The sequence below is a fragment of the Nylanderia fulva genome, unplaced genomic scaffold (genome assembly GCF_048542155.1).
Source record: "Nylanderia fulva isolate GAGA-0341 unplaced genomic scaffold, ASM4854215v1 Scaffold31, whole genome shotgun sequence".
Lineage (NCBI taxonomy): Eukaryota > Metazoa > Arthropoda > Insecta > Hymenoptera > Formicidae > Nylanderia > Nylanderia fulva.
The window spans coordinates 912,088-934,545 of NW_028190379.1; the positions used below are offsets into that span (position 1 = coordinate 912,088).

General features: G+C 24.9%; 1 protein-coding gene and 3 long non-coding RNA genes across 8 annotated transcripts in view; 3 read left to right on the forward strand and 1 right to left on the reverse strand.

Annotated features, from left to right (window-relative positions):
• The window catches only part of Pde9 (phosphodiesterase 9), a 268,013-nt gene that overhangs the window by 232,042 nt on the left and 13,513 nt on the right, over nucleotides 1–22,458 (reverse strand). The window lies entirely within an intron of this gene.
• LOC146722472 (uncharacterized) lies at nucleotides 1,549–3,936 on the forward strand. The gene is made up of 2 exons (XR_014925163.1): nucleotides 1,549–1,709; nucleotides 2,936–3,936. It is a non-coding gene; the product is annotated as an uncharacterized LOC146722472 (long non-coding RNA).
• LOC146722473 (uncharacterized) lies at nucleotides 4,427–6,153 on the forward strand. Its single transcript, XR_014925165.1, has 2 exons — nucleotides 4,427–4,544; nucleotides 5,324–6,153. It is a non-coding gene; the product is annotated as an uncharacterized LOC146722473 (long non-coding RNA).
• On the forward strand, nucleotides 11,773–15,708 carry LOC114928944 (uncharacterized). 3 transcript variants are annotated; one of them, XR_003819181.2, is made up of 5 exons: nucleotides 11,773–11,900; nucleotides 12,363–12,552; nucleotides 12,653–12,841; nucleotides 14,078–14,204; nucleotides 15,189–15,708. It is a non-coding gene; the product is annotated as an uncharacterized LOC114928944 (long non-coding RNA). The 3 variants fall into 3 exon arrangements; XR_003819182.2 differs by having other exon boundaries at nucleotides 12,363–12,509; XR_014925155.1 differs by lacking the exon at nucleotides 12,363–12,552.

A 22,458-nucleotide genomic window follows, 5' to 3' on the forward strand; every position in this document is an offset into this window, starting at 1 on the left:
AGTAAATTCAAAACTAAAAATAATAATAATTCAACTTTATAAAAAAAGTTTTAAATATATAAATCAAAATTACTTGTTTAGAAAAATTATCTTTATTTCCAGCTGCACAAATAACAGATTGTAGCGAATAATCAAAAAACCAAGTAGTGTAAACTCAAACCAAAAAGACAGAAAATCATACAGACTGAGACTATGGGTGCACAACAGAGTAATCAGAAGAACCCGCCAACGAATAAAAGCAATAAGAATACCAGAAACCCACAACCCTATAAATATATGTGCTCAATATGTTGTAGACAATTTACAAGGTACATTGAGTACGCAGATCATATGCGTAATAATCATTAACGTAACTAATAATCTTTGATTTATCATTCATTAATTACAAACCGTATTAAATAAGTATTGAACATCTCGCATCAAATTAAATCAATCATGATGACAGACAGCGGCTTATTTAATTTTTTTTTCGTGCTCTTTCCTCTTTTTGTTTGTAAAGTCCGATATTAACTTTTTATATAATGACATGTGTGAACCAGTTGTACGATAGCTTATAACTTCGATCCATAATGTATATGCGACACAATTAATACACAACAAGAATTTGGTCTTATATATTATCCTGAAATTCATGTCAATCACGAGACAATAACATATTGCAAAAATTTTATACGAGCTTCTCGGATTAATATTTTTATCATAATAATGCATATTGATATCTTCTTAAATAAGATATAAAAATGTTTGATTATTTTACTAAAATATATAGTAAAATTTCAAAAACATTTAAATATATCGAAAATTATATTATAAATTTATAATTCAAAGTGTTTTAAATAGAATAGATACCAAAAAAAGTTGTAACAATATAAAATATTTTATAGAAATTCGACGTAGCGGCATAATATTTTCAATCCACCAATTTAATCACTCATGATAATTTTTACATGCAGTATAATAATTTTTGACTTAATGTCGAACACTATAAAATATGTAATGAATTTTATGGTAAAATATAACAAAAAATTCTCCCATGTATGAATCATCATATGTATATGATTACGTATGTGTACATTAAAGATAAATTTCAGTTAATTATTATTTTCTCTATGCCTTCACTACTCTCCTTGTACTATTGTTACATCCGTATATTTCAGAAATTTTCCAACCAAATAGAATATTGCAAATGTAGAATTCGAGAATAAAATAGTATTAAACTAGTAAAAATGTGTAAAACTACGAGAAATAATAATATCAATCAAAAATCCAGCTGCAAAAAATAGTTATATGCTTTTCTAGCTTGTTCATTAATATTATATTTTATCACAAATAGAAAATGCTACAGCATCAAAATTATTTTATATATTCAAAACATATTCTCTTATATATCATTCTTCGTTAAATGTTTCGCTTTAATTTAGATATCGAAATTTAACGATTTCGCAGTTTCGGAAAATATTCTGTTTATTATATGACAATGTTATGAGACAAATCGAAGAAATATCTGTGTGTTATTAAGTATATATAAACATCTTTAAGCGCTTGACTTCAATGTTTTCCACATGTGCTATTTATTTGCCCGTTCAATATCAAATCTATACATAAGCGAACAGCAGTTAGTAGCGGTAACAACTGAGAAGAGAAAATAACAGTGACAATTATTTAATACAAAGGGAACTAAAAGCAAGAGGCGAGTTCTAGAAGAAAAAGTAAGAAAAAATTAAATTTAATATTTATATATATACAGGGTGTCTTACGTAAAGTGTCACACGGAAATTATACAAGTAGATCTCGATATTTGGAGATTTTTCCTCAGCAAAAATGTCGAGAAAGGCCATCATTTTTTGAATGTTCCCAATTTTTACCATCATGTATCTTTATAACTGAGCTTTAAATTAAAATTTTATTATAGTAAACTCTACTTGAAATTAATTGGGGAATGTGGTTTTGTTAATATTTTATTTTCACAAAACTTAGTTTGCGAAAAACCCTTTATTTTCAATCGCTTATAATTAATCTCGAAAATTAATTATTAATGCTTCTATATTTTTGCCGAGGAAAAATCATCTCCAAATAACGAGATCTACTTGTATATTTTCGGTGTGACACTTTACGTCAGACACCCTGCATACATATAATACAATATTTCTTTTACTTATTTAATCAACAAAAATTCTTTTATAAAATATATCGTTAATTAAAATTAAATTAATAAGAAAATCAAATTTTAATCAATTCAAACTGTATAGACAAAAATCCCAAATAAAAAATGTATATAAGAATAACATAAGATATTCATAAATACAATTAAATAACAAAACATTTAATTAAACCTCTTTTTATATTTGGATTTAAAATGTCACTCACATAAACTTCTATAATATATGTTATAATAACTTCGTTATATTACTAGACCGCTAAGCAGCGATATTAAAAATGATGAGCAAAAACAATTATATCTAATTGAGTAAAAGAAGTTGAACGTACTGCAAATCATTCGTATATTTCTTATTTTCATATATATTTCATATTTTTTACTGTAAGAAAAGTATTTACTATCAATGTCTTATAAAGAAAAAGGCCAAATCTAATTCTTCCAATTATATATGTCTGCCTTTGCATCACATTTCACCTTTATATGGTCTAGTATAATACAAAGTCTGTGAACAAATCATGTCTCAAAAGACAATCGTGTACTTAATTCATTTCAAGTAATATGTATTTTAGTGAATATAATACCTTCGATAAACTAAATTATCAATCAAGAACAGAAAGTTAATTATGCCGGCAATTTGTGATGACAATAATTCCAATTACAAATAAAATTACAAGAGTAAATTAAAAAAATTAATAATCACTCAACTTTAAAAAAAAAATTTTTTTAATATCTTAAATCAGAATTATTTGTTTAAAAAAAATATATTTACTTTTCTAGCTGCATAAAATCAACTGCTGCAATACAAGCTGCAATAATTAACAAACCAAGTAGTGCATAAATTCAAACAGAAAAAAAGAAAATCATACAAGTAGAGACTATGTGTGGAGGACAGATTGATCAGAAGAAGACACTGCCAATGAGTAACAGCCAGGAGAATACCGAAATATATTATTATGAATGCCCAACATGTCAGGCAATTTTTACAAATTTGTCTCTGCTCTATGTGCATATGATTTTTGCACATAATGCATAATGAAATATTTTATTTATTATTCAATGATTACGATTCTAAATAAGCGATGAACATCTCCCATCAAACTAAATCAATCTTAATGACCAACAACGGCTTATTTAATTTTTTTCCGGCACTGTTTTCTTTCCGCTTTCGGTTTGCAAAATCCGATACTAACTTTTTAATATAATGACAATGCGTCCAGTTGTACAATAGCTGATAACTTCGATTCATACTGTATACGCGATATAATTAATATACACAGAAAGAATATTGTCTTAAAATTTATCCTAAAATTCATGGCAATTATTGTACAATAACATATTGCAAGAATTTTATAAGTGTTTCTCTGATTAATATTTTTATCATAATAATAAATATTAATATTTTCCACAATAAGATATAATAAATGTTTGATCAATTTTACTAAAATATATAGTAAAATTTCAAAAACATTTAAATATATCGAAAATTATATTATAAATTTATAATTCAAAGTGTTTTAAATAGAATAGATACCAAAAAAAGTTGTAACAATACAAAATATTTTATAGAAATTCGACGTAGCGGCATAATATTTTCAATCCACCAATTTAATCACTCATGATAATTTTTACATGCAGTATAATAATTTTCGACATAATATCAAACACGATAAAATATATAATGAATTTTATGATAAAATAAAACGAAAAATTCTCTCCGTGTATGAATCATCATATGTATATGATTACGTATGTGTACATTAAAGATAAATTTCAGTTAATTATTATTATTTACTTTATGCCTTCACTACTCTCCTTGTACTATTGTTACATCCGTATATTTCAGAAATTTTCCAACCGAATAAAATATTGCAAATGTAGAATTCGAGAATACAATAGTATTAAACTAGTAAAAAATGTTGTGTGAAACTATGAGAAACAACAATATCTACCAAAAATCAAATAGTCATATGCTTTTCCAACTTGTTCATTAATATTTTATTTTATCATAAATAAAAAATGCTACAACATAAAAATTATTTTATATAATATTTAAAACATATTCTCTTATATATCATTCTTCGTTTAAATGTTTCGCTTTAATTTAGATATAGAAATTTAACGATTTCGCAGATTCGGAAAATATTGTTTATTATATAATAAAATTAGGAGGCAAATGGAAGAAATATCTGTGTGTGTTATTATAAACATCTTTAAGCTTTAGGTCAATGTTTTTCACATTTGCTATTTATTTGCCTGTAGAGTGTAAAATCTATCCATAAGCGAACAGCAGTTAGTAGCAGTAACAACTGAGAAGAGATAATAACAGTGACAACAGTTATTTAATACAAAATAAACAAAAAGCAAAAGGCTAATTCTAGAAGAAAAAGTAAGAAAAAGTTAAATAAAATATTAATTTATTATACATATAATACAATATCTTTTTTACTTATTTAATCAACAAAAATTAATTAATAATATATTTCGTTACTTAAATTGAAATTAATAAAAAAATCGATTTTTGACAAATTTCAACTGCAAAGGAGAAAAAGCTTTAAATAACAAAATTTATATAAAAACATAAGTTGTTCATTAGTGTAATTAACAAAACATTTATTTAAAAATATATTTTATCTTTGGATTTTAATTGTCATCATATAAACTTCTGTATACTACACGTACATTATTAGACGTCTGCTCATTAGTGTATTTCTTACTTTTATATGTATTTGACATATGTGTGTTACTGTTTCACTTTTACTGTAAGATGTATTTACTTATCAATGTCTTATCAATAAGAACGGTATATCTAAATCTGTCCAATTAAATATGATTGCCCTTGTATTACATTTCATCTTATGGCCTTTATATATTACAATATAATACATGGAAGTCTATTGTCATGTCTAAAAAGACAATCGTGTACGTAATTTATTTCAAATTATATGAACTTTTCGTGAATATGATACATCACCTTCGATCAATTAAATTATCAAGAAAGAACAGATGGTTAATTATGACAGCAATTTGTGATGACAATTAATCCAATTACAAATAAAATTACAAGAATAAATTTAAAAAGAAAATAATATCACTCAACTTTATAAAAAAAGTTTTTAAATATATAAATCAAAATTATTAATTTACAAAAATTATCTTTATTTCCAGCTGCACAAATAAAAAATTGGGGCAAATAATCAACAAACCAAGTGGTGTAAATTCAAACCGAAAAGTCAGAAAATCATACAAGCAGAGACTATGAGTGGAAAACAAATTGCTCAGAATAAACCAAACACAATAACATGCACAGAATGTGACATGCAGTTTTTAACTTACAGTGATTATGTAACGCATTTGCATTATGCTCACTCAGAAGATTAATCTTTGGTTGATTATTCATTTATTAGAAATCGTATTAAATAAGCAATGAACATTTCGCATCAAACTAAATCAATCATCATAACCGACAACGGCTTATTCAATTTTATTCTCACATTTTTCTTTTCTTTTTTGGTTTGAAAAGTCCGACACTAATTTTTTAATATAATGACAACGCGTCCAGTTGTGCGATACCTGACAACTTCGATCCATACTGTATGTGCGAAACGATTAACACACAGAAGGAATTTTGTCTTAAAATTTATCCTAAAATTCATGGCAATGATTGTACAATAACATATTGCAAGAATTTTTATAAGCGTTTCTCTGATTAATATTTTTATCATAATAACAACTATTAATATCTTCTACAATAAGATATATAAACATGTTTGACAATATTTTATATAAATTTAACGTAGCAGCATAATATTTTCAATCTAATTTAATCATTCATGATAATTTTAACATGCAGCATAGTAATTTTCGACATAATACCAAACACGATAAAATATATAATGAATTTTATGGTAAAATATAACGAAAAATTCTCTCCGTGTATGAATCATCATATATGTATATGATTACGTATGTGTACATTAAAGATAAGTTTGATTTAATTATTATTTTCTCTATACCTTCACTACTCTCCTTGCACTATTGTTACATCCGTACATTTCAGTTTCCAAACCGAATAGAATATTGCAAATGTAGAATTCGAGAATAAAGTATAGTATTAAACTAATAAAAAATGTTGTGAACAAACTATGAGAAATAACAATATCCACCAAAAATCAAATACTTATATGCTTTTCCAGCTTGTTCATTAATATTTTATTTTATCACAAATAAAAAATGCTACAACATAAAAATTATTTTATATAATATTTAAAACATATTCCCTCATATATCATTCTTCGTTTAAATGTTTCGCTTTAATTTAGATATAGAAATTTAACAATTTTGCAGATTCGAAAAATATTTTGTTTATTATATGACAAGATTATAAAGCAAATCGAAGAAATATATGTGTGTTTATTACAAACATCTTTAAGCGCTTTAGTTAAATGTTTTCCACATTTGCTATTTAGTTGCCTGTAGAGTGTAAAATCTATCCATAAGCGAACAGCAGCTAGTAGCAGTAACAACTGAGAAGAGATAAGAACAGTGACAACATTTATTTAATTCAAAAAGAACAAAAAACAAAAGGCAATTCTAAAAAAAAGTAAGAAAAAGTTAAATATAATATTTGTATGTATATATATATATATATATAATACAATACCTCTTTTACTTTTAACTATTTAATCGACAAAAATTAATTGATCAAATATAGCGTTAATTAAAATTAAATTAATAAAGAAAGGAGTTTTAATAAATATCAATTGTAAAAAAAGAAAAGATTAAAAAAACAAAATCTATCAAAAACATAAGGTGTTCATGAGTGTGATTAAATAACAAAATAATTATTTAAATTTTTTTTATCTTTGGATTTTAATTGTCATCATATAAACTTCTATATATTACAAGTAAATTATTAGACCGCTAGTCATTAGTATATTTCTTATTTTCATATGTATTTAATATTTTTTACTGTTTCACTTTTACTGTAAGATGTGTATTTACTATCAATATATATCTTATCAATAAAAAGAACAGCATATCTAATACTGTCTAATTAGATATGGCTTCGCTTGCATTACATTTCACCATATAACTCTTATATATTTTGGTATAATACATATAAGTATGTAACTTGTCATGTCTAAAAAGACAATCGTGTACGTAATTCATTTCAAACCATATAAAATTTTTGTGAATATGTTACCTCACCTTCGATCAATTAAATTATCAAGAAAGAACAGAAAGTTAATTATGACAACAGTTTGTGCTAACAATAATTCCAATTAAAAATATAATGACAGGAGTAAATTTAATAAGAAAATAATAATCACTAACTAAACTTTATAAAAAAATATTTTTAAATATATAAATCAAAATTACTTGTTTAGAAAAATTACCTTTATTTCCAGCTGCACAAATAACAGATTGTGGCAAATAATCAACAAACCAAGTGGTTTAAATTCAAACCGAAAAGACAGACAATCATACAGGCAGAGACTATGAGTGGAAGACAGAGTGATCAGAAAAGGACCTTCCCAGATGATAACAAGAAAACCGAAATTAGAGAAATACATCAATGCTCAATATGTGGCGCGCAGTATGAGGATCGCAAATTATTTCTAGAACATAAGCTCCTGTGCCTTAGGAAAAAAACCAATATTTAAAAATCGTATTAAATAAGCAATAAACATCTCCCATCTACTAGAAAGTCAGAAAAGTCAGAAAAAGAGCTATGTAGATAATAAAAGCAAAACCGAAATCAGAAAAATATATCAATGCGGTTATTTTGTTATAAAGCGTTTCAAATTTACTCTGACTTAGTTGCACATACATGTCCTATTAATAATAAGTATGTTTAATTTATTATTCATTAATTACAAATCGTATTTTAAATAAGCAATGAACATCTCGCATCTACTAAATCAATCATGATGACCGACAGCGACTTATTTAATTTTATTCCCGCACTCTTTTCTTTCCTTTTTTGTTTGTAAAATCACATATTAATTTTTTAACATAATTACAGCGCGTCCAGTTGTACGACAGCTTATAACTTCGATCCATTATGTATACGCGACACATTTAATACACAGAAAAAATTTTATCCTGAAATTCATGGTAATCATGGGACAATAACAAATGCAAGAATTTTATAAACGTTCGTCTGATTAATATTTTGATCATAATAATAAATATTAATATCTTCTACAATAAGATTTACTTATTATACTATATATTTTTACCAAAATATATATATAGTAAAATTTTAAATATTTTTAAATATATTCAAGATTATATTATAAATTCATAATTCTAAGTGTTTTAAATATTTTAAAATATTTTATATCAATTTTACATGGTAGCATATTTTCAATTCAATTTAATCATTCATGATAATTTTAACACGCAGCATGGTAATTTTTGACTTAATACCGAACACTATAAAATATGTAATGAATTTTATGGTAAAATATAACGAAAAATTCTCTCCGCGTGTATGAATTATCATATGTATATAATTATGTATGTGTACATTAAAGATGAGTTTCAGTAAATTATTATGTTCTCTATGCCTTCACGCCCCTCCCTAGTATTGTTACATCTGTAAATCTCAAAGATCTCACAAACGAATAGAATGTTGCAAACCTAGAATTGGAGAATAAAATATCTAGTATTAAACGAATAAAAAAAGTTGTGTAAAACTGTCAGAACAAATCAACATCAATCAAAAATCAAATAATTATTTGCTTTCCGCGCTTGTTCATTATATTTTATCATTAATAAAAAATGCAACAACATAAAAGTTAAATTATACAATATTTAAAATATTTTTTCTTATATATTATTTTTGACGCTTAAATGTTCTGCTTTAATTTAGATATCAAAATTTAACGATTTCGCGGATTCTAAAAATATTCTGTTTATTATATGACAAGGTTATGAGGCAACTAGAAAAATCATATCTGTGTGTTTTAATAAATATCTCTGACCCGCTTTAGTTCAATATTTTCTGCACTTGCTATTTACTTGTCTGTACAATGTAAAATCTATCCATAAGCAAACAGCAGTTAGTGGGAATAACAACTGAGAAGAAAAAAATAACAGTAACGGCAGCTTTTTATTATAAAAGAACTAAAAGTAAGAGGTGAGTTCAAGAAGAAAAAGTAAGAAAGTTAAATATAATATTTATACATGTATATATGTATACATATAATACAATATCTTCTTTACTTATTTAATCGACAAAAATAAAATATATCGTTAATTAAAATTAAATTAATAGAAAAATCTAATTTTAATAAATTTGAACTATACAAAAAAAAGCTTTAAATAATAAAGTCTATATAAAAACATGAGTTGTTTATAAATGCAATTAAATAACAAAACATTTAAAAATTTTTTGATCTTTGGATTTAAAATGTCACTCACATAAACTTCTGTATGTTATAATTACTTCGATATATTACTAGACCTCTAAGACTGCGATATTAAAAATGATGAACAAAAACAAGTATATCTAATTGAACAGAATATATAGGATATGCTATAAGTCATTAGCATAGTTCTTATTTTTATATGTATATTAAAAGTATTTAATATTTTTTATTGTTTCAATTTTACTGTAAAATGTATATTCACTATCAGCGTCTTATCAAGAGATACGGCGTATCAAATTTTGTCCAATTAGATATGACTGTTCTTACATCAAATTTCACCTTATAAGCCTTATGTGGTCTAGTCTAGTATAATATTGTACATAGAAGACTGTGATTGCTCATATCTCAAAAGACAACCGTGTGCGTAATTAATTTCAAGTCGTATGAAACCTTCTTGAATTTGATATCTCACCTTTTGATAAATTAAATTACCAATAAGAAACAAACTATTAATATATGTACAGCTGTTTATGATGACAATAATTCCAATTATAAAATTATAAGAGTATATTTGACAAGAATATGATAATCACTCAACTGTATCAAAATTTTATAAAATATCTAAAATCAGAATTGTTTGCTTTCAAAGAATTATCTCTATTTCCAGTTGTGCGGGTAAAAAAAATTGTGGCAAATAATCAATAGACAAAGTGGTGCAAATTGATACAGAAAAGGAAAAATCTATACAAACTGTACAAGCAGAGACTATGAGTGGCAGGCGACATAATCAGAAAAGCAAATTGAATGGAACGAAAAAAGATGATAGCGATAAAGATTCACCATACTATTGCCCACTATGTAAAATGAAGTTTATAACTTTTCGTGAGATGGAAGGGCATATAGATAGACTTCATAGACGTACAAAATTTGTCACACGTTAATGAGTTTCTATTCATTAATTACTATTCGTTAATTACAAACCACACTAACTAAGTGATGCATCTCTCGAATCAAATTGAATCAATCATGATGACCGACAGCGACTTCTTCCATTTTTTCCTCTCACCTCTTTTCATTATTTTTGTTTGTAAAGTCCGATATTAATTTTTTAATATAATGACAACGCGTCCAGTTTTACATGATAACTTCGATATATACTGTACACGAGACAACCCTAATGAAGAGAGAATTTTATCTTAAAATTTATCCTGAAATTCATGGCAATCATGGGACAATAACATTGCAAAAATTTTATAAGTGTTTGCCTAATTAATATTCTTATCATAATAACAAATATTAATATCTTTTACAAAAAGATATAAAAAATGTTTGATAAATTTTATTAAAATATATAGAAACATTAAAAAATGTTTAAATATATTCAAAAATTAATGATTATAAATTAATGATTAAAAGTGTTTTAAATAAAACAGATACCAAAAAAGTGATAAGGATACAAAATAGTTTATATAAATTTTACATAGCAGCATAATATTTTCAATTCAATTTAATCATTCATGATAATTTTAACATGTTGCATGATAATTTTTGACTTAATACCGAACACTATAAAATATGTAATGAATTTTATAGTAAAATATAACAAAAATTTTCTCCGTGTATAAATTATCATATGTAATGTGAATACGTATATGTACATTAAATTAAAAGCAAGTTTCAGTAAATTATTATTTTCTCTATGCCTTCATTCCCGTCCCTAGTATTGTTACTTCCGTAAATCTCAAAGATCTCCAAAATAAATAAAATGTTGCAAATGTAAACTTCGAGAATAAAGTATCTAGTATTAAACTAATAAAAAAAGTTTTGTGAAACTGTCAGAACAAATCAATATCAACCAAAATCAAATAGGTATTTGTTTTCCGCGCTTTTCTTTTTATCATTATATATTATAATTAATAATTATAATAATAATAATATTAATGATAATAATTATAATGATAATTATATTTGACCATTAATAAAAAATGCAACAACATAAAAATAAATTATACAATATTTAAAATATTTTTTCTTATATATTATTTTTGACGCTTAAATATTCTGCTTTAATATAGGTATCGAAATTTAACGATTTCGAGGATTCTAAAAATATTCCGCTTATTATCTGACAAAGTTATAAAGTAAATCGGAGAAATATCTGTGTGTTATTATAAACATCTTTAAACGCTTGAGTTCAATTTTCCACATTTGCTATTTATTTGCCCGTAGAGTGTAAAATCTATCCATAAGCGAACAGCAGTTAGTAGCGGTAACAACTGAGAAGAGAAAATAACAGTGACGACAGCTTTTTATTATAAAAAAGATTAAAGCGAGAAGCAAGCTGAAAAAGAAAAAATAAGAAAAAGGTAAATATAATATTTATATATATACATATAATACAATATCTATTTTACATATATTAATCAACAAAAATTAATTGATCAAATATAGCGTTAATTAAAATTAAATTATTTAACCAATCAAGTTTTAATAAATTTCAACTGTAAAGAAAAAATAAGTTTTAAATAACAAAATTTATAAAAAAAACATAAGTTGTTTATAAGTGTAATTGAATAACAAAAAAATTATTTAAATTTTTTTATCTTTAGATTTTAATTGTCAGTCATATAAACTTCTGTATATTACAAGTATACATTATAAGACTGTGCTCATTAATATATTGCTCATTTCCATATGTATTTGATATTTTTACTTTTACTGTAAAATATATAATTTCCTTACCAAAAAGAACAACATATCTTAATCTTACCAATTAGATATGATTGCCGTTGTATCACATTTCATCTTATGTTCTTTATGTATTACAGTATAATACATAGAAGTCTATTGTCATGTCTTAAAAAACAGTCGTGTACGTAATTCATTCCAAATCATATGAAATTTTTGTGAATATGATACCTCACCTTCGATCAATTAAATTATCAATAAAGAACAGATGATTAATTATGACAGCAGTATGTGATGACAATTAATCCAATTACATATAAAATTACAAGAGTAAATTTAAAAAGAAAATAATATCACTCAACTTTATAAAAAAAAATTTTTAAATATATAAATCAAAATCATTAATTTACAAAAATTAATTTTTTTCCAGCTGCACAAATAAAAGATTGGGGCAAATAATCAACAAACCAAGTGGTGTATATTCAAATCGAAAAGACAGAAAATCATACAAGAAGAGATTATGAGTGGAAGACAGGATGCTCAGAATAAACCGCTAAACAAAATAACATGCACATTATGTGGCTGTCAGTTTGAAAATTACACTATAATTACAGTGCATGTGCGTATTGTTCATAAAATATAATCTTTGATTTATTATTCATCATTAATTAGAAATTATATTAAATAAGCAATGAACCTCACGCATCAAACTAAATGAATCATGACGACCGACAACGGCTTATTTAATTTTATTCTCGCACTCTTTTCTTTTCTTTTTTGGTTTAAAGTCCGATATTAATTTTTTGACATAATGACAACGCGTCCAGTTGTACGATAGCTAATAACTTCAATCCATACTGTATACGCAAAACAATTAATACACAGATGAAGCTTTGTCTTAAAATTTATCCTGAAATTTATGGCAATCGTGGGACAATAACATATTGCAAGAATTTTATAAGCGTTTCTCTAATTAATACTTTTATCATAATAACGAATATCGATATCTTCTGCAATAAGATATAAAAAAATGTTTGAATAATTTTACTAAAATATACAGTAACATTTCAAACATTTTTAAATATATTCAAAATTGTAAATTTATAATTCTAAGTGTTTTAAATAAAATAGATACCAAAAAAGTGATAAAAAAATACACATTATATTATATAAATTTGCCAATGCTGAATAATTTTCAAGTCAATGTAATCATTCATAATAATTTTAATGCAGCATGGTAATTTACGACTTATTAACAAACACGATAAAATATGTAATAAATTTTATGGTAAAATATAACGAAAAATTCTCTCTGTGTATATAAATTATTACATGTATATAAATACGTATCTGTGCATTAAAAGCAAGTTTCAGTAAATTATTATTTTCTTTATGCCTTTATTCCCCTCCCTAGTATTGTTACATCCGTAAATCTCGAAGATCTCCCAAACGAATAGAATGTTGCAAATTAGAATTCGAGAATAAAGTATTTAGTATTAAACTAATAAAAAAAGTTGTGTGAAACTGTAAGAACAAATCAATCAATTAAAAATCAAATAGTTATTTGCTTTCGACGCTTGTTCATTATATTTTATCATTAATAAAAAAATGCAACAACATAAAAATTAAATTATGCAATATTAAAATATGCTTTTTCTTATATATTATTTTTTGACGCCTGAATATTCTGCTTTAATATAGGTATCGAAATTTAACGATTTCGAGGATTCTAAAAATATTCCGCTTATTATCTGACAAGGTTATAAAGTAAATCGGAGAAATATCTGTGTGTTATTATAAACATCTTTAAACGCTTGAGTTCAATTTTCCACATTTGCTATTTATTTGCCCGTAGAGTGTAAAATCTATCCATAAGCGAACAGCAGTTAGTAGCGGTAACAACTGAGAAGAGAAAATAACAGTGACGACAGCTTTTCATTATAAAAAGGACTAAAAGTAAGAGGCGAGTTCAAAAAGAAAAAGTAAGAAAAAGTTAAATATAATATTTATATATATGTATATATACATATAATACAATATCTCTTTTACATATTAATCAACAAAAATTAATTGATCAAATATAGCGGTAATTAAAATTAAATTATTAAAAAAATTGATTTTAATAAATTTCAACTGTAAAGAAAAATAAGTTTTAAATAACAAAATTTATAAAAAAACATAAGTTATTTAGAAGTGTAATTAAATAACAAAAAATTTATTTAAATTTTTTTCATCTTTAAATTTTAATCGTTATTCATATAAACTTCTGTATATTATAAAAAAATAATCTTGAAAAGAAAATCCTGTTAAATAAAAAATAAATAAATGAATTAATGCTATTATTATAATAATAAATGGTAGAATAAAATGAATGGAATAAAATCAGTTTAAAGTAGCATTATTAATAGAAAATCCTCCTCAAATTCATTGAACTATCAAATTACCAATGTAAGGGATAGTTGATATTAAATTTGTGATTACATTATATTAGACTACTGCTCATTAGTATATTTCCTCTTTTCGTATGTATTTGATATTTTTGCTGATTTAATTTTACTGTAAGGTGTGTGTTTACTTATCAATGTCTTATCAAAAAGAACGGCATATCTAAATCTGTCCAATTAGACATGGTTTCCCTTATATTACATTTCATCTTATGACCTTTATATCTTACAGTATAATACATAGAAGTCTATTCTCATATCTAAAAAGACAATCGTGTACGTAATTCATTTCAAGTCATATGAAATTTTCGTGAATATGATACCTCACCTTCGATCACTTAAATTATCAATAAAGAACAGATGGTTAATTATAACAGCAGTTTGTGATGACAATTATTCCAGTTACAGATAAAAATATAACAGTAAATTTAAAAAGAAAATAGTTTCACTAAACTTTATAAAAAAAATTTTTAAATATATAAATCAAAATTATTTGTTTACAAAAATTGTCTTTATTTCCAGCAGCACAAATAACAGATTGGGGCAAACAATCAACAAACCAAGTGGTTAAAATTCAAACTGAAAAGACAGAAAATCATACAAGCAGAGACTATGAGTGGAAGACAAGATGCTCAGAATAAACAGCCAAACAAATTGACATGCAGCATATGTGGCGCGCAGTTTGATAATGTCACTACATATACAGGACATATGCTCCGTCATATTGCTGATAAAAAATAAAATAATTTTTTGTTAATTATTCATTAATTAGAAATCGTATTAAATAAGTAATGAACATCTCCCATCAACCTAAATCAATCATAATGACCGACAACGGCTTATTTAATTTTATACTCGCACTCTTTTCTTTTCTTTTTTGGTTTAAAGTCCGATATTAATTTTCTAACATAATGACAACGCGTGCAGTTGTGCGATACCTGACAACTTCGATCCATACTGTATGTGCGAAACGATTAGTACACAGAAAAAATTTTGTCTGAAAATTTATCCAGAAATTCATGGCAATCATGGGACAATAACATATTGCAAAAATTTTATAAGCGTTTCTCTAATTAATATTTTTATCATAATAACAAATATTAATATCTTCTACAATAAGATGAAAAATGTTTGATTAATTTTACTAAAATATATAGTAAAATTTCAAACATTTTTCAATATATTCAAAATTGTAAATTTATAATTCTAAGTGTTTTAAATAGAATAGATACCAAACAAAGTTATAACAAAATACACAATATATTATATAAATTTGACAATGCTGCATAATATTTTCAATCCAATGTAATCATTCATGATAATTTTAATGCAGCATGATAATTTTTGACTTCTTAACAAACACGATAAAATATGAATTTTATGGTAAAATATAACAAAAAATTCTTTCTGTGTATATGAATTATTGTATGTACATAAATGCGTACATGTACATTAAAAGCAAGTTTCAGTAATTTATTATATTCTTTATGCCTTCACTTCCCTCCCTACTATTGTTACATCCTTAATCTAAAAGATCTCACAAACAAATAGAATGTAGAATTCGAGAATAAAATATTAAACTAGTAAAAATGTTGTGTAAAACTATAAGATATAACAATATCAATCAAAAATCAAGTAGTTAATTGCTTTCCGCACTTGTTAGTTATATTAAATCATTTTAAAAAATGCAACAAAAATTATTTTATATAATATTTAAAAAATTGTTTCTTATATATTATTTTTAGTCAATTAAGTAAATGTTCTCTGCTTTAATATAGATATCGAAATTTAACAATTTCGTGAATTCTGCAAATATTCTATTTATTACATGACAAGGTTATACGGCAAGAAGAAAAAATATCTATGTCTGTGTTATTATAAATATCTCTAAGCTGCAGTTTAATGTTCTCTGCACTTGCTATTTATGTGCCTGTTCAGTGTCAAATCTATCCATAAGCGAACAGCAGTTAGTAAAAGTAACAACAGAAAAGAAAAAATCACAGTGACGACAGCTTTTTATTATAAAAAGAACTAGAAGTAAGAGGCGAGTTCAAGAAGAAAAATTAAGCAAAAATTAAATTTAATATTTATATTTATACATATAATACAATACTTCTTTTACTTATTTAAACAACAAAAATTAATTGATAATATTTCGTGAGTTTAATTTAAATAAATAAAAAAATAGATTTTTAACAAATTTCTACTGCAAAGAAAAAAAAGCTTTAAATAAAAAAAAAAGATATATATATATATATATATACATATATATATATATAATACAATATCTTCTTTACTTATTTAATCGACAAAAATTAATTAATAAAATATATCGTTAATTAAAATTAAATTAATAGAGAAATTTAATTTTAATAAATTTGAACTATAAGAAAAAAAAGCTTTAAATAATTAAGTCTATATAAAAACATAAGTTGTTCATAAATGCAATTAAATAACAAAACATTTATTTAAAAATTTTTTGATATTTGGATTTAAAATGTCATTCACATAAACTTCTATATGTTATAATAACTTCGGTATATTACTAGACCGCTAAGACAGCGATATTAAAAATGAAGAGCAAGAACAATTATATCTAATTGAATAGAAGAAGTTGGACTACAACTTATTCTACATATGATAATAAGAAATATACTATAAGTCATTAATATATTTCTTATTATCATATGTATTTGATAACTTTATAAAAAAAATTTTAAATATATAAATAAAAATTTTTTGTTTACAAAAATTGCTTTTATTTCCAGCTACACATATAAAAGATTGTGGCAAAAAATCAAGTAGTGTAAATTCAAACCGAAAAGACAGAAAAGCATATAAGCAGAGACAATGAGTGTAAGACAGTGGTCAGAAGAAGACCCGCCAATGAATGAAAACAGAATAATACCGAAAACATGCTCATTACAATATGCCCAATATGTTTAATGGAGTTTACATGTTATTCTGACTACATAATACATATGCTTGATGCACATCCAGAGAATTAATTATTCATTAATTACAAATCGTACTAAATAAGCAATGAACATCTCGCATCAAACTAAATCAATCATGATGACCGACAGTGGTTTATTTAATTTTTTTCTCGCACGTCTTTTACTTTTTTTATTTGTAAAATCCGACATTAATTTTTTAATATAATGACAACGCGTCCAGTTGTACAATAACTGATAACTTCAATCCATAGTGTACACGAGATAATTAATATATAGAGAGAATTTTTTTCTTAGACTTTATCCTGAATTTCATTATGCAATCATGAAACAATAACATATTGCAAAACTTTTATAAGCGTTTCTCTAATTAATATTTTTATCATAATAACAAATATTAATATCTTCTACAATAAGATATAAAACATGTTTGACGAATTCTACTAAAATATATAGTAAAAAAACATTATTAAATAAATCCAAATTGTCTATTCTATAAGTGTTTGAAATAGAACAGATATCAAAAAAGTTATAATCATACAAAATATTTTATATAAATTTTACAGCATAATATTTTCAATCCAATTTAATCATTCATTATAATTTTAACATGCAGCATAATAATTTTTCAGTTATTACCAAATACTTTAAAATAATTAATGAATGTTATAAAATGTAACGAAAAATTCTCTCCGTATATATGAATTATTACATGTATATGCAGATTAAAACGTGCATGTACATTAAAAATACATGTCATTAAATTTTTATTTTTTCTATCTCTTCTACAGATAGAAATTATTTCTTCTTTCATTTGTGAAAACGGAGCAATACAACACTGTAACTTGTGTTAAATTCTTTAATATAATTGCATTTTATTTGCACTTAATTAGCCAAATAATAACTTAATAATTTTCTTGAATTTTCTAACTTACTATTCACACCTGAAATATATAATTCAAAATCATAAATGCGATTGCTCGCAAAAACTGCAGTTCCAAAGAAAAATTCGCTTAAAAATAAAATATCGTTTATATCTCTATAATTTCGAATTAATCAATCAAACTTGAAGAGATAACTGGAGAAATACAATATAAATAATGGAGAGATAATAATCTTGGAGAGATTATAAATAATCAATAATTAATTCTTATAAGATATAAAAGACATTTACATTTTCCCCATTAAACTTATCTAATTATAATCAATACTATTACACAAAAATATGTAAAATTACATAAATAATAAGTTTAAAATTACACGATAAATAACAGAAATGTTTACCTTTTCATTATTTATCATGTAATTTTACATTTATTATTTATGTCATTTTACATATTTGAAATGTAATTTTACATATTTTTTTTACAGTGTGCGTTGTCAAAGAAATGTGTTAAAGAAAAACGTATGCGGCTATCTTTGTTCGCTAGCATTCTCAATATAAAAGCAAGAAGTATGAAATAATCTGTCACACCCGAAAGCTCTTTTCGTTTCTATTTGTGAACAGAAGCGACTAAAGCACGTCGATTAAGCACCGTTTGTGTGCTGGATCAAGCGCGGACAAAGCCATCGGTAGATGTTAAAACCGACGCGCCTCCGCCAGACGCATTTCTGAAATCCGTCCAAATCGTTTTGCGCCGCAGACCAGCAACTAATCGTTGTTGACGATGTCCATTAACCGGGAGTTACGATATTCGTCGGAGCGGAAAAGAGAGGACGTTTCGCGCGATCGATCAGATTTACCGTAAAGCTTTCCGACATAGTTTCTTCATTATATACACAATATTCATGTGACATATTTGTATGTATATAATATACGTATTTATATATGGAAATGTGTTAATTTGCAGATTTTAAACGATCAATTCTACGAGTGCAAATAAATATTTAAATAAATAAATATAACCTATATTATTATAAGTATTATTACAATATTACGTAATTGATATCACACATTATACATATATCATTAATTGTCATTTAAGATGAATAATTATGTTGCAAATACTAAAATAAGAGTTAAATCTTCAAGTGTAAAAAAAATGCAACGTGTACATTAATTTTGTGATTTCGACACATGCATAATATTATATATAATATGCACAATATTATAATATTAAATTTTTTTAATATTTAAAGATAATATATTTGATATTTTTAAAAATTCTAATAGTATATCTGTAGGTTATCTTGTTGCTGTACGTTGTTTCGAATAACTTGTTTCCAAAAGTTTTCTGAATTGAAACTCCTACCTTGCAATTCTTAAAATAAATCATAAATTGTGTGGGACAACCAAGTTGAAAAAAGAATGGTTATTACAAACACATAAGAATTTGAATTCAATATTTACTTGCTCGTTTACTTGTTCTTAGAACAAGAAATTACCTACGGTTAGCGACAGTAATAAGTGACAAGATGCAAGTGACAATGACAGTGACAAAAGTCATTTCTTAGCAAAAATAAAAAATCTGTTGCTAAAAGAAGAATGAAAAAATTACTTATATTTTATGTTTCTACGTATATTATTTCTACTAATATAGAATGTCAAGAAAGAGATTTCAGAATTCATAAAATAGATAATATTCAATGTGTATGTGTGTGTAAAGAGAAGAAATGTTTACTGAATATAATTATAAGTCCAAAAAAATTAACCTGTCAGATTTACAAGCAGATTTTTGTTTTAATAAAATTAATAATTTCCTGACTCCTATCACTTTTTTATCGCGATATAAAATTGTAATGTTAAAAAAAAATATTTTACACATTTTCACTTTAATGGTTACATCATTAACATCATCACTTTGATTAGTGAATTCAAGATGCATATGAATAAATGATTCGAAGACATTCAAGAATTTTTAAAAAAATTACACATGAATCTATAATAGGAAAACGTGAAAAATGCGTGCAAATGAAAAAAGAGACTATGTAGAATATTTTTTCACACAATTAATAAAAGCAAGTAAATCATCTACTTTGTATCAAACTCAAAAATTGCTTTTAACTCAAATTGATTTAATGTTCACTAATCATTTTCATTTAAGTGAGACACTAAAATAAATCTTGAATTTTTTCTTTTTATATATTCCGTTTATATCAACATTTAAAATTTAATTTAATTTTAAAATTTAATTTTAAGAGTAAAATCGAGTTTTAACAAGTTTTAATGTCTGTATTCTGAAAACCAAATAAAAAGATACTTTTATACATATAAGAATAAAATATATAAAAAAATAAAAAAATTTATAAAAACCTGATATATAATTGCTATTATTATATGTATAATTAAATAAAATAAATGCAATTAGTATTAACCATTTTAATCTTATCTAAATATCATTTATATTTGAAAAAACATCACTCATGTATTAGTATTTTAATGTAAGTATACCTACACATAACTCGATCTAAATTTTTATAAATTTTTATAAATGCATTTCACTCTTTTATATTACATTAAATTTTCCATAAGGAAAATATTATAGTACTTCATTAAAATGGCTGCTTGTAATAATATCGTTTACAAGCCGCTATAACTATACATATATCTACATCTTAAGATAAAGATCTGAGAAAGAGAGAGAAAGAGAGAGAGTTAATATATCAGAGTTGTTTGTAATTAAATGAAGTCCTGTTTCTAATCACATAAAAAAAAGATAATTTAAATAATCGATAAAAAATAGAAATATTACACCACGAAAAGAATTTCCTCTTAAAATTTATCTTGAAAATCATGATAATCACGAACAATATGGTATTGAAAGAATCTTATAAGATTTTCTCCGATTAATATTTATCACAATAAAGAATATTAATATATGTACATAGTAAAATTTATCGAACATTTTTATTTAAGAGATTTTCATTTATTTGAGACACTAAAATAAATCTTGAATTTTTGTTTTTAAATATTCCATCTATATCAACATTTAAAATTTAATTTAATTTCAAAATTTAATTTAAAGAGTATATAAAATCGAGTTTTAACAAGTTTTTATATCTATATTCCGAAAACCAAATAAAAAGATATAGTTTTATATACATATAAGAACAAAATACATATATAGAAAAATAAATACCATATTGTCCATGATTCGCATAATTTTCAGGGTAAATTCAAAGAGAAAATTCTCTCCGTGAAGTAACACCCTGTCTATCCTGTTATTACAAATGTTTTCTAACGTGCGGCAGAAATTTGCAAAAAATTACTTTCTAAATAGCCAACGAAGATGAACGAGACGTTGTACAGCGATTAAACCAAAGATACTACAAATGGAGACATTACATATGCAACAGTCTGAAAGCATGGTCGTTTATGATGAACATGCATGCACAAAGCATTCACGCTAAGTACTGGCGAGCTCCAAGCAGGAACATTCACGGGTGTCGAAAACGGCAAATATTTAGCTACCTTCCGTACAATAAGATATACGATAATATAAGAGGCTTTTGACTACAACGCAGAAGGATCATAATAGTGTTCACATAGTGATTACGAGTGGAACTCGAAACGGGACGATCGCGGAAATCGAATTTTGCAAATATTTGCATACACCGTGTATTTTCAAAGTAACGATGCTCGCGTAGCTCACGTGCATGCAATTCATTCGTCCTAACTACAAATCGCACTAACTATAGCGTCATTAAGTAGACGAGTCATCTCCGGGAACGGATCGAATCGACGGCAATCTTCTCTATTTTTCCTCTCCCCCTTTTTTTTTCTATTCGCGATTGGAAATTTGCTGTCAGAGGTTCAACTTCTGTGCTTTCTCAGCAATCATTAAAAAATGTTAAAAACTATAAAAATTAATTTAGAACCGCAAGAACCGTGAAAAACT